This window comes from Oncorhynchus masou, chromosome 24 (genome assembly GCF_036934945.1).
Source record: "Oncorhynchus masou masou isolate Uvic2021 chromosome 24, UVic_Omas_1.1, whole genome shotgun sequence".
Classification (NCBI taxonomy): domain Eukaryota; kingdom Metazoa; phylum Chordata; class Actinopteri; order Salmoniformes; family Salmonidae; genus Oncorhynchus; species Oncorhynchus masou.
In genome coordinates, this window is record NC_088235.1 from 37,950,085 (window position 1) to 37,962,621 (window position 12,537).

A 12,537-nucleotide genomic window follows, 5' to 3' on the forward strand; every position below is an offset into this window, starting at 1 on the left:
CCCAAACCACACTGCACCTTGGTCGATTCTTACAACAACGTTTGTGACCATCTCATTTAGTCTGACAGCTTGGACACAGTGGTCAGGCATATCAATAATTAATCATTGGCATGCATAAGTGGTGGAGGAATTGTGGACAGCTGTGAGGGACCTCCAGACAGAGCCCCACTGAAGAAAAGATCATCTGCTACAGGGGCAGCACAGTAAGGGAGTGAGCCTTTCATCCTCTCTTGCTCTCACTGGCCTGACCATTGGTAGTGATTCAATATGTCTCAATTACAGCTATAACAATGTGCAACTGTTGAACACAGTTAGTATATGCACTGCTGTTTTATTAACATTGCCAAGTAACGGTAGGTTGTATATGTGTCCCCTATCCATATTCTTTCCTACGCTAGAACCCTATATGGAGGACATTGATTATTCCAAAATAGTGGGATCTGACGAGAACTACATCTAACCATGATGCTTCTCATTCTTGAGCTCTGTTGCACCCCTAAAATTAGTTGCAATTACCTAAAAGATTCATAGATGACAGACGCAGTGAAGCAAAGCACACTTAGGGGTAGGCGTAATGTTTTGAGAACACTCATTTTTATATAATTGGGAAATACTTACATTTGGGTCTGATATGCAGCCGAGGCTCCAGAACAGGAGGCTTCACTACGGGGGAGTTAATTATTTAAATCGTATTGATCTATCTAGCTAGCTAGCTCTAAATATGTGCTGTCAGAGAAACCCAGACCTAGTCAACATCACTGTAAACTTCAAAGCTAGCTTTGTGTGTGTGTTGGAGTGTTTTTATGGGTGAGTGTGTAGAGCACTGTGACTGTGCATAATAAAACAAAATACAAGTGTCAGCTCAGATAGTTTGTGTAGCCATTTTGTTAGCTATTTAGCAGTCTTGTAGCTTGGGGATAGAAGCTGTTCAGGTGCCTGTTTGTGTCAGACTTGATGCACCAGTACCGCTTGCTGTGCGGAAGCAGATAGAACAGTCTGTGGCTGGAGTCTGTAACGATTTTCCGGGCCTTCCCTTCACATCGCCTGATATAGAGGTCCTGGATGGTATGGAGCTCGGCCTACCCTCACAACCATTGTTCGGCCTGTCAGGAAGTCCATGATCCAGTTGCAGAGTGAGATGTTCAGTCCCAGGGTACTTAGCTTGGTGACGAGCTTGGAGGGTACAATGGTGTTGAACGCTGAGCTGTAGTGAATAAACAGCATTCTCACATAGGTATTTCTATTATGAAGACAGGGCACTCGAGCCACGGCGTGTTCGCTTCCATCACTCAAAGGCAGGAACTATAAGAGCATCATGGCAGAAACTGACAGACTGGCCAATAGTTTCTACCCCCAGACCATCAGGCTGCATAACAGCACCCACTAGTCAGCTACCTGCTCCCCTGTCCCCCTCCTGTCCTTCAGACTTCCTACCCCTCACCCACCCCCTGCTAATACCCCTATGGACATTTTTCCCCCCCACCCCCCTTCTCAATGGACATTTATCATTGTTACAGTTGTAAATATGTAGAATGCCAGTCAAAAGTTCAGAGACACACCTAACATTTTTACTATTTTCTACATTGTAGTATAATAGTGAAGACATCAAAACTATGAAAAAACACATATGGAATCATGAAGTAACCAAAAAAGTCTGAAACCAATCAAAATATATTTTATTTTAGAGATTCTTCAAAGTAGCCACCCTTTGCATTGATAACACCTTTGCTGTGAATGAATAGGTGTGTCCAAACTTTTGTCTGGTACTGTATATATTATTATTTTTATTTGTATTATTGTTTCATTCACTTCGCTTTGACCTGTACCGTTGGAGCTTAAAAATGTAACTATACCCTGCAATTACATCTGTGACCCTGTGCATGCGACTAATAAATTCTAAATACTGTTTTGGTCTCCTACCTACCACACTCAAACAGCGTGAAGCGAACCCATGCACGTGCGTAGATACTGTCTGTGACTGTGTGGGAGCGAAGTCTTGCATCTTGATCATCGCAATATTTGTGGTGCTGCTCGTGGCAATGAGTCTACCTTAAAATGTTCCATGTTCATTTGTGTATGAAAATCATGGATAGGCTATGTTTATATACTGTAAAAAATATATATGTCCACCATATATTCATTTTCTGTAGGAAAATAAATAAACATCAATGCCAATGTCAATATCAGCTCAAGCAATTGTATTACCATACCAACCTAGCCAGTTAAAGCATATTTCAACCAGCTTAGCCAGCCATGTTTCCATCAGCTTGAAGCTAGTCTTCCATCAACTGACCAGCTCAGAGGTTAAACTGGATTTTCCAGCAGGAAGACAAAATCTTCGTAAAAACTATGAGCCAGATAGCTCTGGGACACATGCGGAAGTTGCAGACCTTTGTCCATGTATACATTTAAGGTCTGTCCTCCTTTTGCTCCCATTCTTCCAGTGCACATCTTTGGAGGAGAAGCATGAATGATACCTTCTTTGGAATCCACTTGTTCAAAAAGTGACTGAGCACAGAGTGGCTGTGTCTGATGCTGGTGAGAGTACAGCTGTGCAGGAGAGCATTGGGCTGATGGCAAGAGCATTCTCTTGTTGCTTTGTTCACTGTTAAATTGGGTCTACTGTTTGTTTTCCCTCTTTCTGTCTCCTTTGCCAACTATGTGGTGGAGTTAAAAAAGCAAACAGTGGTCCCGTTCCTCCTTTTATGTTAGCCCTGGAGCCATGCACCTAAGTACCAGTGTCAAGCTGTCAGTGCAGCTGGGCCCAGTGCATCTGCTCTCTGGTATTGGGACACTACCTCTCCCTAGAATGAATTGGAATAAAGGTAGATGCCAATACACACTTCAGCCGAAGTCGGTCCCTCTCCTTGTTCAGGCAGCGTCTGGCCTTCTAGCCATCGCTGAGCCACCTTTAATTTTACATTTGTTTTGTCTTTGTTTTCTACACACTTGGTTTCATTCCCCAATTACATGTTAATGTATTTACCCTCTGTTTCCCCCATATTTTTGTGCGTGATTGTTTCTATGTTCATTTGGTACGTTATGGCTGGTTTTCGACAGGTGCTGTTTTCACCCGTGCGTAATTGATTACCGTTTCTTGTTGGTCAAGTGTATTGTTATCTTGTGCCTTTATTTTGAGTAAAGTACTTTGCTCACTCATTCTGCTCACCTGCGCCTGACTTCATGCACCAGCTACACCCACCTTCTGACAAAAGCAGCAGCCAAATTTTGAGAATTCTACCTTCAGAGCTTAATCAAAGGCGAAGTCTTGCATTTGGTACGTTATGGCTGGTTTTCGACAGGTGCTGTTTTCACCCGTGCGTAATTGATTACCGTTTCTTGTTGGTCAAGTGTATTGTTATCTTGTGCCTTTATTTTGAGTAAAGTACTTTGCTCACTCATTCTGCTCACCTGCGCCTGACTTCATGCACCAGCTACACCCACCTTCTGACAAAAGCAGCAGCCAAATTTTGAGAATTCTACCTTCAGAGCTTAATCAAAGGCGTCACAAATTAAAGGTATTGTAGCCTCAATGCAAAATAACCACAGGTCTTAACCAATGCCAACCCACTGGGCAAAAACTGGTCTGAATCAAGTAATTTCAACCAAAACAATCTGTGACGTTGATTCAATGTGGAAAACTGATTGGATTTGCAAAAAGTAATCAACATAAGGGACTTTTTCACACAACTTTGAACCTAAATCCAATGACATGGTGACACTTTTTGTTGATTTAATGTTGAACTCACATTAGTTGACAACTCAACCAAAACTAGACATTGAACTGACGCCTGTGCCTAGTGGGATGCATTGTTTATAAATGTAGATAACTATTTGACAGACAGACAGACAGACTGACAGACTGACAGACACAGACAGACAGACAGACAGACAGACAGACAGACAGACAGACAGACAGACAGACAGACAGACAGACAGACAGACTGCTGAAAGGTCCATTTCTCCTCGCAGATTGCAAGCTCACAAGTGGCAAATCTATTTACCATATCCTCTGTGGGCCTATTTCTTTACTAGGATCCCCATTAGCTTTTACAGAAGCAGCAGCTACTCTTCCTGGGGTCCACAAAAACAACTAGAGATGACAAGTAACAAAACACTGATACACTGATAGTCAAAGACAGTCACACAAATAAAATACAACGATATACAAACAATACAACTAAAAAATGATGTATGTTAGAATGTGTGCGTGTGTTAGTGTCTGTCCCCTCACAATCCCTGCTGTTCCATGAGATGTTGTTTAATTTGTTTTGTAAAGGTAATTTTGCTGCTTGCTTGCGTAATTGGAGATGGGAGTTCCATGCGATCATGGCTCTGTATAATACTGTGCGTTTCTGTGAATTCGTTTTGAACTTGAACTTGAACTTGGGGACTGTAACTAGACCTCTGGTGGCATGTCTTATGGGTGTCTGACCTGAATGTTATTTAATTATGAAGACAATCTGGAATTTTCACCACAGTAATATTTCTCATAAAACTAGAAGAGATGCAGTTAATCTCTCGTCAACCCTCAACCAGGAAAGACCGGCATGCATGCTGTTGATGGTGTTAGTTCTGTGTGTGCAGTTAAGAGCAAAGCGTGCTGCTCTGTTTCAAGCGAGTTACAGCATTGGTAGATCTTTCTTTGACCATTTTACCCCACATTAATCAAGATGGGACAAGACCAGAGCCTGAACAACTAGTACAATTAATTATTTTATTTAAAAAATGCTAATAATATTTTTCTAACAGACATACCCCTTCCCAATATCACAACATCTTTGTCAATGTGACTTTTTATTTTAAAATGTTGACAGGGAGTCAAGGCTGAGACCAAGGTCTCTTTTCCAGATGAGCCCTGTACAGCACCACAACACACATCAAAATACAATACACATCAAGCTACACATTCATATACTCAATAAAAAAATGTCATGATGTAATGATACACAACAATACATTAAAAGCAAAACACAATCATAAAAAACAGACACATTCTTCAGTAAAAAGGTCCCCTAGAAATGGTCTGAAATGCCCTAGACACCAATTCCTCCAATTTTTAAGTGCATTGTAGATCATTCCACACGTTTGTTCGTACCCCCCACGGCAATTGAACCTATCCCAGAGGCTGCTCTGAGACGCCAACTGTCATTGCCATCAAAGGGCATATAACAAAGTATTGAGATAAACTTTTGTGATTGACCAAATACTTATTTTCCACCATAATTTGCAAATAAATTCATTAAAAAAATCCTACAAGGTGATTTTCTGGATTTTCTTTCTCATTTTGTCTGTCATAGTTGAAGTGTACCTATGAGGAAAATTACAGGCCTCTCTCATCCTTTTAAGTGGGAGAACTTGCACAATTGTTGGCTGACTAAATACTTTTTTGCCCCACTGTATACAGCCGCTGGGTTCTCAGTTCAATGCGCAGACAGAAATAAAGAACTCTCCATGAAGAAGAAAGGCGGGGGTGTATATTTTATGATTAACTACTCATGGTGTGATTGTGATAACATACAGGAACTAAAGTCCTTTTTGTTCACCTGACCTAGAACACCTCACAATCAAATGGCGACTGTATTACCTCCCAAGAGAAATATCTTCGGTTATAGTCACAGCCGTGTATATTCCCCCTCAAGCTGATACCATGGTCGGCCCTCAATGAACTACACTGGACTTTATGCAAACTGGAAACCACATATCCTGAGCTCGCTTTTATATCTGGGGATTTTAACAAAGCAAATTAAGGAAAATACTACCAAAGTTCTATCAACACATTGACTGTAGTACTCACTTAGGAAAAACAGACCACTGCTACTTGCCTTTTCAAGATGGTTACAAGGCCCTCCCCCGCCCTCCCTTCAGCAAATCAGATCACAACTCTATTTTGCTCCTCCATTCCTATCGCCAGAAACTCAAACAGGAAGTACCGGTGCTAAGGTCTATTCAACGCTGGTCTGACCAATCGGAATGCATGCTTCAAGATTGTTTTGATCATGCGGACTGGGATATGTTCCGGGTAGCCTCTGAGCATAACATTGACACTTACATGGACAAGGTGACTGAGTTCATCAGGAAGTGTATAGGGGATGTTGTTCCCACGGTGACTATTAAAACCTACCCATACCAGAAACCGTGGATAGATGGCAGCATTCACACAAAACTGAAAGCGTGAACCATCGCACTTAACCATGGCAAGGTGACTGGGAATATGGTTGAATAGAAACAGTGTAGATATTCCCTTTGTACGGTATCAAACAGGCAAAAAGTCAATATAGAGACAAAGTGGAGTCGCAATTCAATGGCTCAGACATGAGACGTATGTGGCATGGTCTACAGACAATCACGGATTACAAAGGGAAACACATCCACGTCGCAGACACAGACATCTTACCCCCAGACAAGCTAAACACCTTCTTCGCCCGCTTTGAGGCTAACACAGTGCCACTGATGCGGCCTGCTCCCAAAGACTGTGGTCTCTCGCTCTTCTTGGCCAACGTGAGTAAGACATTTAATCGTGTTAACCCTCACAAGGCTGCATCCTAAGAGCATGCATAGACCAGCTGGTTGGAGTTTTTGCGGACATATTCATGCTCTCCTTATCCCAGTCTGCTGTCCACACTTTCTTCAAGATGTCCACCATTGTTTTTATACCCAAGAAAGCAAAGGTAACTGAACTAAATGACAATGGCCCCGTAGCACTCACTTCTGTCATCATGAAGTGCTTTGAGAGGCTAGCTAAGGATCATATCACCTCTACCTTACCTGACACCCTAGACCCACCTAGACCCAATTTGCCTACTGCCCTAATAGATCCACAGACGATGAAATCGTACTGCACACTGCCCTATCCCATCTGGACAAGAGGAATACCTACGTCAGAATGCTGTTCATTGACTATAGCTAAGTCTTCAAAATAGTACCCTCCAAGCTCATCATTAAGCTCGGGGCCCTGGGTCTGAATCCCGCCCTGTGGAACTGGGTCCGGGACTTCCTGAAGGTCAGCCCCCATGTGGTGAAGGCAGGAAACAACACTTCCACTTCGCAACACAGGGGCCCCACAGCCCCCTTCTGTATTCACTGTTCACCCATGACTACGTGGCCACGCACGCCTCCAACTCAAATCATCAAGTTTGCAGACGTCACACCAGTAGTAGGCATGATAACCAACAATGAATAGACAGCCTACAGGGAGGAGGAAGGACCCTGGCAGAGTGGTGCCAGGAAAGTAACCTCTCCCTCAACGTCAACAAAACGAAAGAGCTGATAGTGGACTTCAGGAAACAGCACACCAATGAGCACGCCACTATCCACATCGACGGAACCGCAGTGGAGAAGGTGGAAAACTTCATGTTCCTCGGCGTATACATCACTGATGATCTGAAATGGTCCACCCACACAGAGTGTGTGTGGTGGAGAAGGCGCAACAGCGCCTCTTTAACCTCAGGAGGCTGAAGAAATTTGGCTTGGCTCCTAAGACACTCAGAAACTATTACAGATGCACAATTGATAGCATCCTATTGGGCTATATCACCGCCTGGTACGGCAACTGCACCGCCCGCAACCGCAGGGCTCCCCAGAGGGTGATGGGGTCTGCCCAACGCATCACCAGGGGCACACTGCCTGACCTCCAGGACACCTACAGCACCCGATGTCACAGGAAGGCCAAAAATATCATCAAGGACATCAAACACCCAAGCCATGGCCTGTTCACCCTGCTATCATCCAGAAGTCGAGGTCAGTACAGGTGCATTAAACCTGGGACAGAGTGACTATAAAACAGCTTCTATCTCAAGGCCATCCGACTGTTAAATAGCCATTACTAACTGGCTACCACCCGGTTACTCAACCCTGCACTTTAGAGGCTGCTGCCTTATATGTAGATATAGAATCACTGGCCACTAATAATGGAACTACACCCACAGTAACATCTGCTAAATACGTGTATGTGACCAATAACATTTTATTTTGATTTGATATGATCAATACAATTGTATGTCACAGATCCAACACTATTGGTATCCACTCCAATTGGTTGAGTGATAACCTGGGTCATATTACAAGCATTTGTCACAGTTAGAAGCTTCCTCTTGAGAGGACAGCTAGTTGCTAACCAGTCAATGTTCAGGTCACCCAGAAACTAGAGCTCTCTGTTAACATTACATGAACTATCAAGCATTGCACACATATTATCCAAATACTGACTGTTAGCATTTGGTGGCCTATAGCAGCACCCCAAAAGAAGAGGCTTTAGATGAGGCAAGTGAACTTACAACCCTTCAAAAACATTTGACACAATTAATCTTCTCCTTTCCCCCTTCTGATGACCAGGTGGCGAATCGCATCTCTGCATGTCTGGCAGACATATCAGTGTGGATGACGGATCACCACCTCAAGCTGAACCTCGGCAAGACGGAGCTGCTCTTCCTCCCGGGGAAGGACTGCCCGTTCCATGATCTCGCCATCACGGTTGACAACTCCATTGTGTCCTCCTCCCAGAGCGCTAAGAACCTTGGCGTGATCCTGGACAACACCCTGTCGTTCTCAACTAACATCAAGGCAGTGGCCCGTTCCTGTAGGTTCATGCTCTACAACATCCGCAGAGTATGACCCTGCCTCACACAGGAAGCGGCGCAGGTCCTAATCCAGGCACTTGTCATCTCCCGTCTGGATTACTGCAACTCGCTGTTGGCTGGGCTCCCTGCCTGTGCCATTAAACCCCTACAACTCATCCAGAACGCCGCAGCCCGTCTGGTGTTCAACCTTCCCAAGTTCTCTCACGTCACCCCGCTCCTCCGCTCTCTCCACTGGCTTCCAGTTGAAGCTCGCATCCGCTACAAGACCATGGTGCTTGCCTACGGAGCTGTGAGGGGAACGGCACCGCAGTACCTCCAGGCTCTGATCAGGCCCTACACCCAAACAAGGGCACTGCGTTCATCCACCTCTGGCCTGCTCGCCTCCCTACCACTGAGGAAGTACAGTTCCCGCTCAGCCCAGTCAAAACTGTTCGCTGCTCTGGCCCCCCAATGGTGGAACAAACTCCCTCACGACGCCAGGACAGCGGAGTCAATCACCACCTTCCGGAGACACCTGAAACCCCACCTCTTTAAGGAATACCTAGGATAGGATAAAGTAATCCTTCTCACCCCCCCCCCTTAAATGATTTAGATGCACTATTTTAAAGTGGCTGTTCCACTGGATGTCATAAGGTGAATTCACCAATTTGTAAGTCGCTCTGGATAAGAGCGTCTGCCAAATGACTTAAATGTAAATGTAATGAGATCCAGTCTAAGATTTACAGGAATAATGGCTCTGAACATATACAGCAACACCTCACCCATAGGCATTCCTGTCTTTTCTGTAATGTTATATACTTGTATTGCTACTGCTGTATCATCAAATGAATTATCTAAGTGCATTTCAGAGATGGCCAGTACATGAATGTTATCTGATGTTAGGAAGTTATTGATTTCATTAACCTTATTTCTAAGGCTACATACAGTATATTAATATGGGATATTCTTAGCCCTTTCCAGGGTAGCTTAGCAGTGATAGACATAATATGGAGACAAAAAAAAAAGTAAAATAAAAACATAGTTTATCTAACAGTCAGTCAATTGGGCACTTCCGAGTGTGTGTGTGTGTGTGTGTGTGTGCAGTGGTGGAAAAAGTACCCAACTGTCATACTTGAGTAAAAGTAAAGATACCTTAATAGAAAATGACTCAAGTAAAAGTAAAAGTCACCCAGTAAAATTCCACTTGAGTAAAAGTCTAAAAGTATTTGGTTTAAAATATACTTAAGTATCAAAAGTAAAAGTATACATTTTTTCAAATCCCTTTATGAAGCAAAACAGATGACACCATTTTCTTGTATTTTTTATTTACAGAAAGCCAGGGGCACACACCAACAGTCAGACATTATTTACAAACAAAGCATGTGTTTAGTGAGTCCGCCAGATCAGAGGCAGTAGGGATGACCAGGGATGTTCGGTTGATAAGTGCGTGAATTTGACTATTTTCCTGGCCTGCTAAGCACTCAAAATGTAAGAAGTACTTTTGGGTGTCAAGGAAAATGTATGGAGTAAAAAGTACAATATTTTCTTAAGGAATGTAGTGAAGTAAAAGTAGTCCAAAATATAAATGGTAAAGTAAAGTACAGATACCCCCCCAAATGACTTAAGTTGTACTTTAAAGTATTTTTTACACCACTGTGTGTGTATGATGTTGGGCTGAAGCTACTGACCTGGAAACTCTGGACAATGAGCTTGTCATTGCAGATGTAAGCAAGGTCCCCACACTCTATGGCAGCTTTCATACTGGATTAAGTTCTTTCTATCTCTGGCATTGAAGAAGATCCTCGTTGATGTCATCCAACTTAGAGTCTGTTACAATGGAACTCTTTGTCAATTAGCTTTCTTTTTCAAAGTGCTCTAAACAAAAATGCTATTAGTTGTGTTGTCATCATGTCAAGGTGAATTGTGCATGAGGAGATAACTGCATGCTGTCGGTGGTAGCACATCCAGACAACCATCTTTATTTATTTTATACACTGACCATTTTAGAGATTTATGTAAATAATGTCATTCTTCTCTCCATGAAACAGGTAGATGTTGGCCTAAGCACAATTACCAGAGGTACTGTATTTCTACTCAAAGACTCCAGACATAGGTCAAATAAATACATGTTCTGATTTAATTTGCCTGGTATTCTGGAACCAATAGAATAGTCGCAGAAGTGAAAAAGCTAAATCAAGCTAAAATATTTGATTAATATTTAATTTATTAATATTTATGAAAAAGACAATGTGTCTTTGGTACACTGTATGGTATCACCTTGATGAACTGTGAAATAGAATCAACACCTCGATACACACACAGCAATCATCCACTGCAGAATGTTGAGGCAAGCTGGAGACAGAGACCTCTACTGGCAAGAGGTTACAGCATATTAGGTATGGTATCACCTTGATGAACTGCTAAATAAAATCACACCTGAAAACTCAGTGGATAAAAGGTTACATTATATTAGGTTAGTAAACCTTTACATAGAGGGTCATTCAAAAAACATTCAAAATAGATGATTATACAAATATGATAAACTGTATAAAAACGTTTTTTTTGTATGTACTGTCTTGCTGTTTAGTTTGGCAAGAGCTGCACATGTGCTGCTCTATGTTAGGGTCTATGAATCCAAAAGAGTAGTTGAAAATCAATTTAGCATTACCCCTGCTAATGAGTATGAGTGATGGAAAGCTTCTCAGTGCCATGCACCTGCGATTGCATCACATCTAAATGATCAATCAATCTGAGCTAATGCATTTTGAGACTTTTCTCCATGGCCCTTTGCCAACATTGTCTTGGTTTTGTATGGAGAGGGAAATGTAATAATGATTATTGGATTGACAGTCAACCTTTTGATGGTTGTGTCCCCTGCACATTACTTAGCTTTATATGAACTCTAATAATTCACTTTTTTTTCACAGAGAGACTGCACTGAATACATTAGTTACTTTCTAAAAATGTTCAACTGTTTCTCATTATTCTCATTAGAGATAACATGTACAATTGGAATTTCACACCTGAAATGCAATTTGCTTAATTGGAGCAAGAGAGTAAAAATGTCTCACCAACCAACAAGCACATCACAGTATGAGCACAAATGTGGCAACTATTTATGCAAATGAGTGCATTCATATCCAAAATAATGATGAATTAGAATGATAGTCAGGCAGGTATTGTGATTCCAGATGCCAGTGTTGCATGGATAATTTAGAACAATCAACTCCATCACCCAGCCTCACCAGCCTTTCATAGTATGCTTTTGAGACGTGCCAACGAAATACATTTTTAACTAAATTAACATGCAGGCCTATTCTTACTTCTGGGCCCTGGTTCCAGTCAGAAGCATTATGTAAAATGTTTTTATTCAGCAGCATCATCATACCCAAATAATATGTGTCAGACACTCTTGTCATCCTCACCGTTTTATCAACAAAAAAAATGCATAGTTTCCCAGAGATATTATTGAAACACAAAACAGCTTGTCGGGAGGTGTCTGGGGACATCAGATAGTGAAAGCTAGAATGAGGAGAGGAGATTATATCCAGAGGGGTGGGCTATGGCTTCAAAAGCTATTGTTCTCATAAATGCCCTATCGTGATCTTGTGAAAAGACCCACAAATCTAGCTAGCTAATAATGTAGATTACTGTATATTTCAGACCAACCAATGACAGATTCGTACGTCTTCTATTTCCCAGCATGCATTGTGTCATAAAATTACACCCGCGGAAAGTCTCAAGATTGTAAGTATCGAAAAGTGTTTTTTAAAGCCATACAGTTTTAGTACATGCTTTATAAAAGTAACTGGCTGGATGACAGTACTGGATCTGTTTGAAATTGTCGACACACTCAGTCGGAATATACTAGCTAAATTGCTTTGTTTAGCTAGAGTAGCTAGCCAACGTTAGCAATTTAACAAAAAGGTATGAGTGCTAAGTATCATTATGGTACGATTTGCATTCACACGCTAGGAAG

At 42.2% G+C, this 12,537-nt stretch overlaps 1 protein-coding gene across 5 annotated transcripts in view; it reads left to right on the forward strand.

The window, feature by feature from the left end:
- Positions 1 to 12,263: 12,263 nt before the first annotated feature.
- Positions 12,264 to 12,537, forward strand: part of LOC135512134 (microcephalin-like) — a 61,916-nt gene continuing 61,642 nt past the window's right edge. For all 5 annotated transcript variants that reach the window (XM_064933829.1, XM_064933833.1, XM_064933830.1 and 2 more), the window contains exon 1: positions 12,264 to 12,305. The gene's annotated coding sequence lies outside the window, so the exon portion shown is untranslated. The remainder of the gene's footprint in view (positions 12,306 to 12,537) is intronic.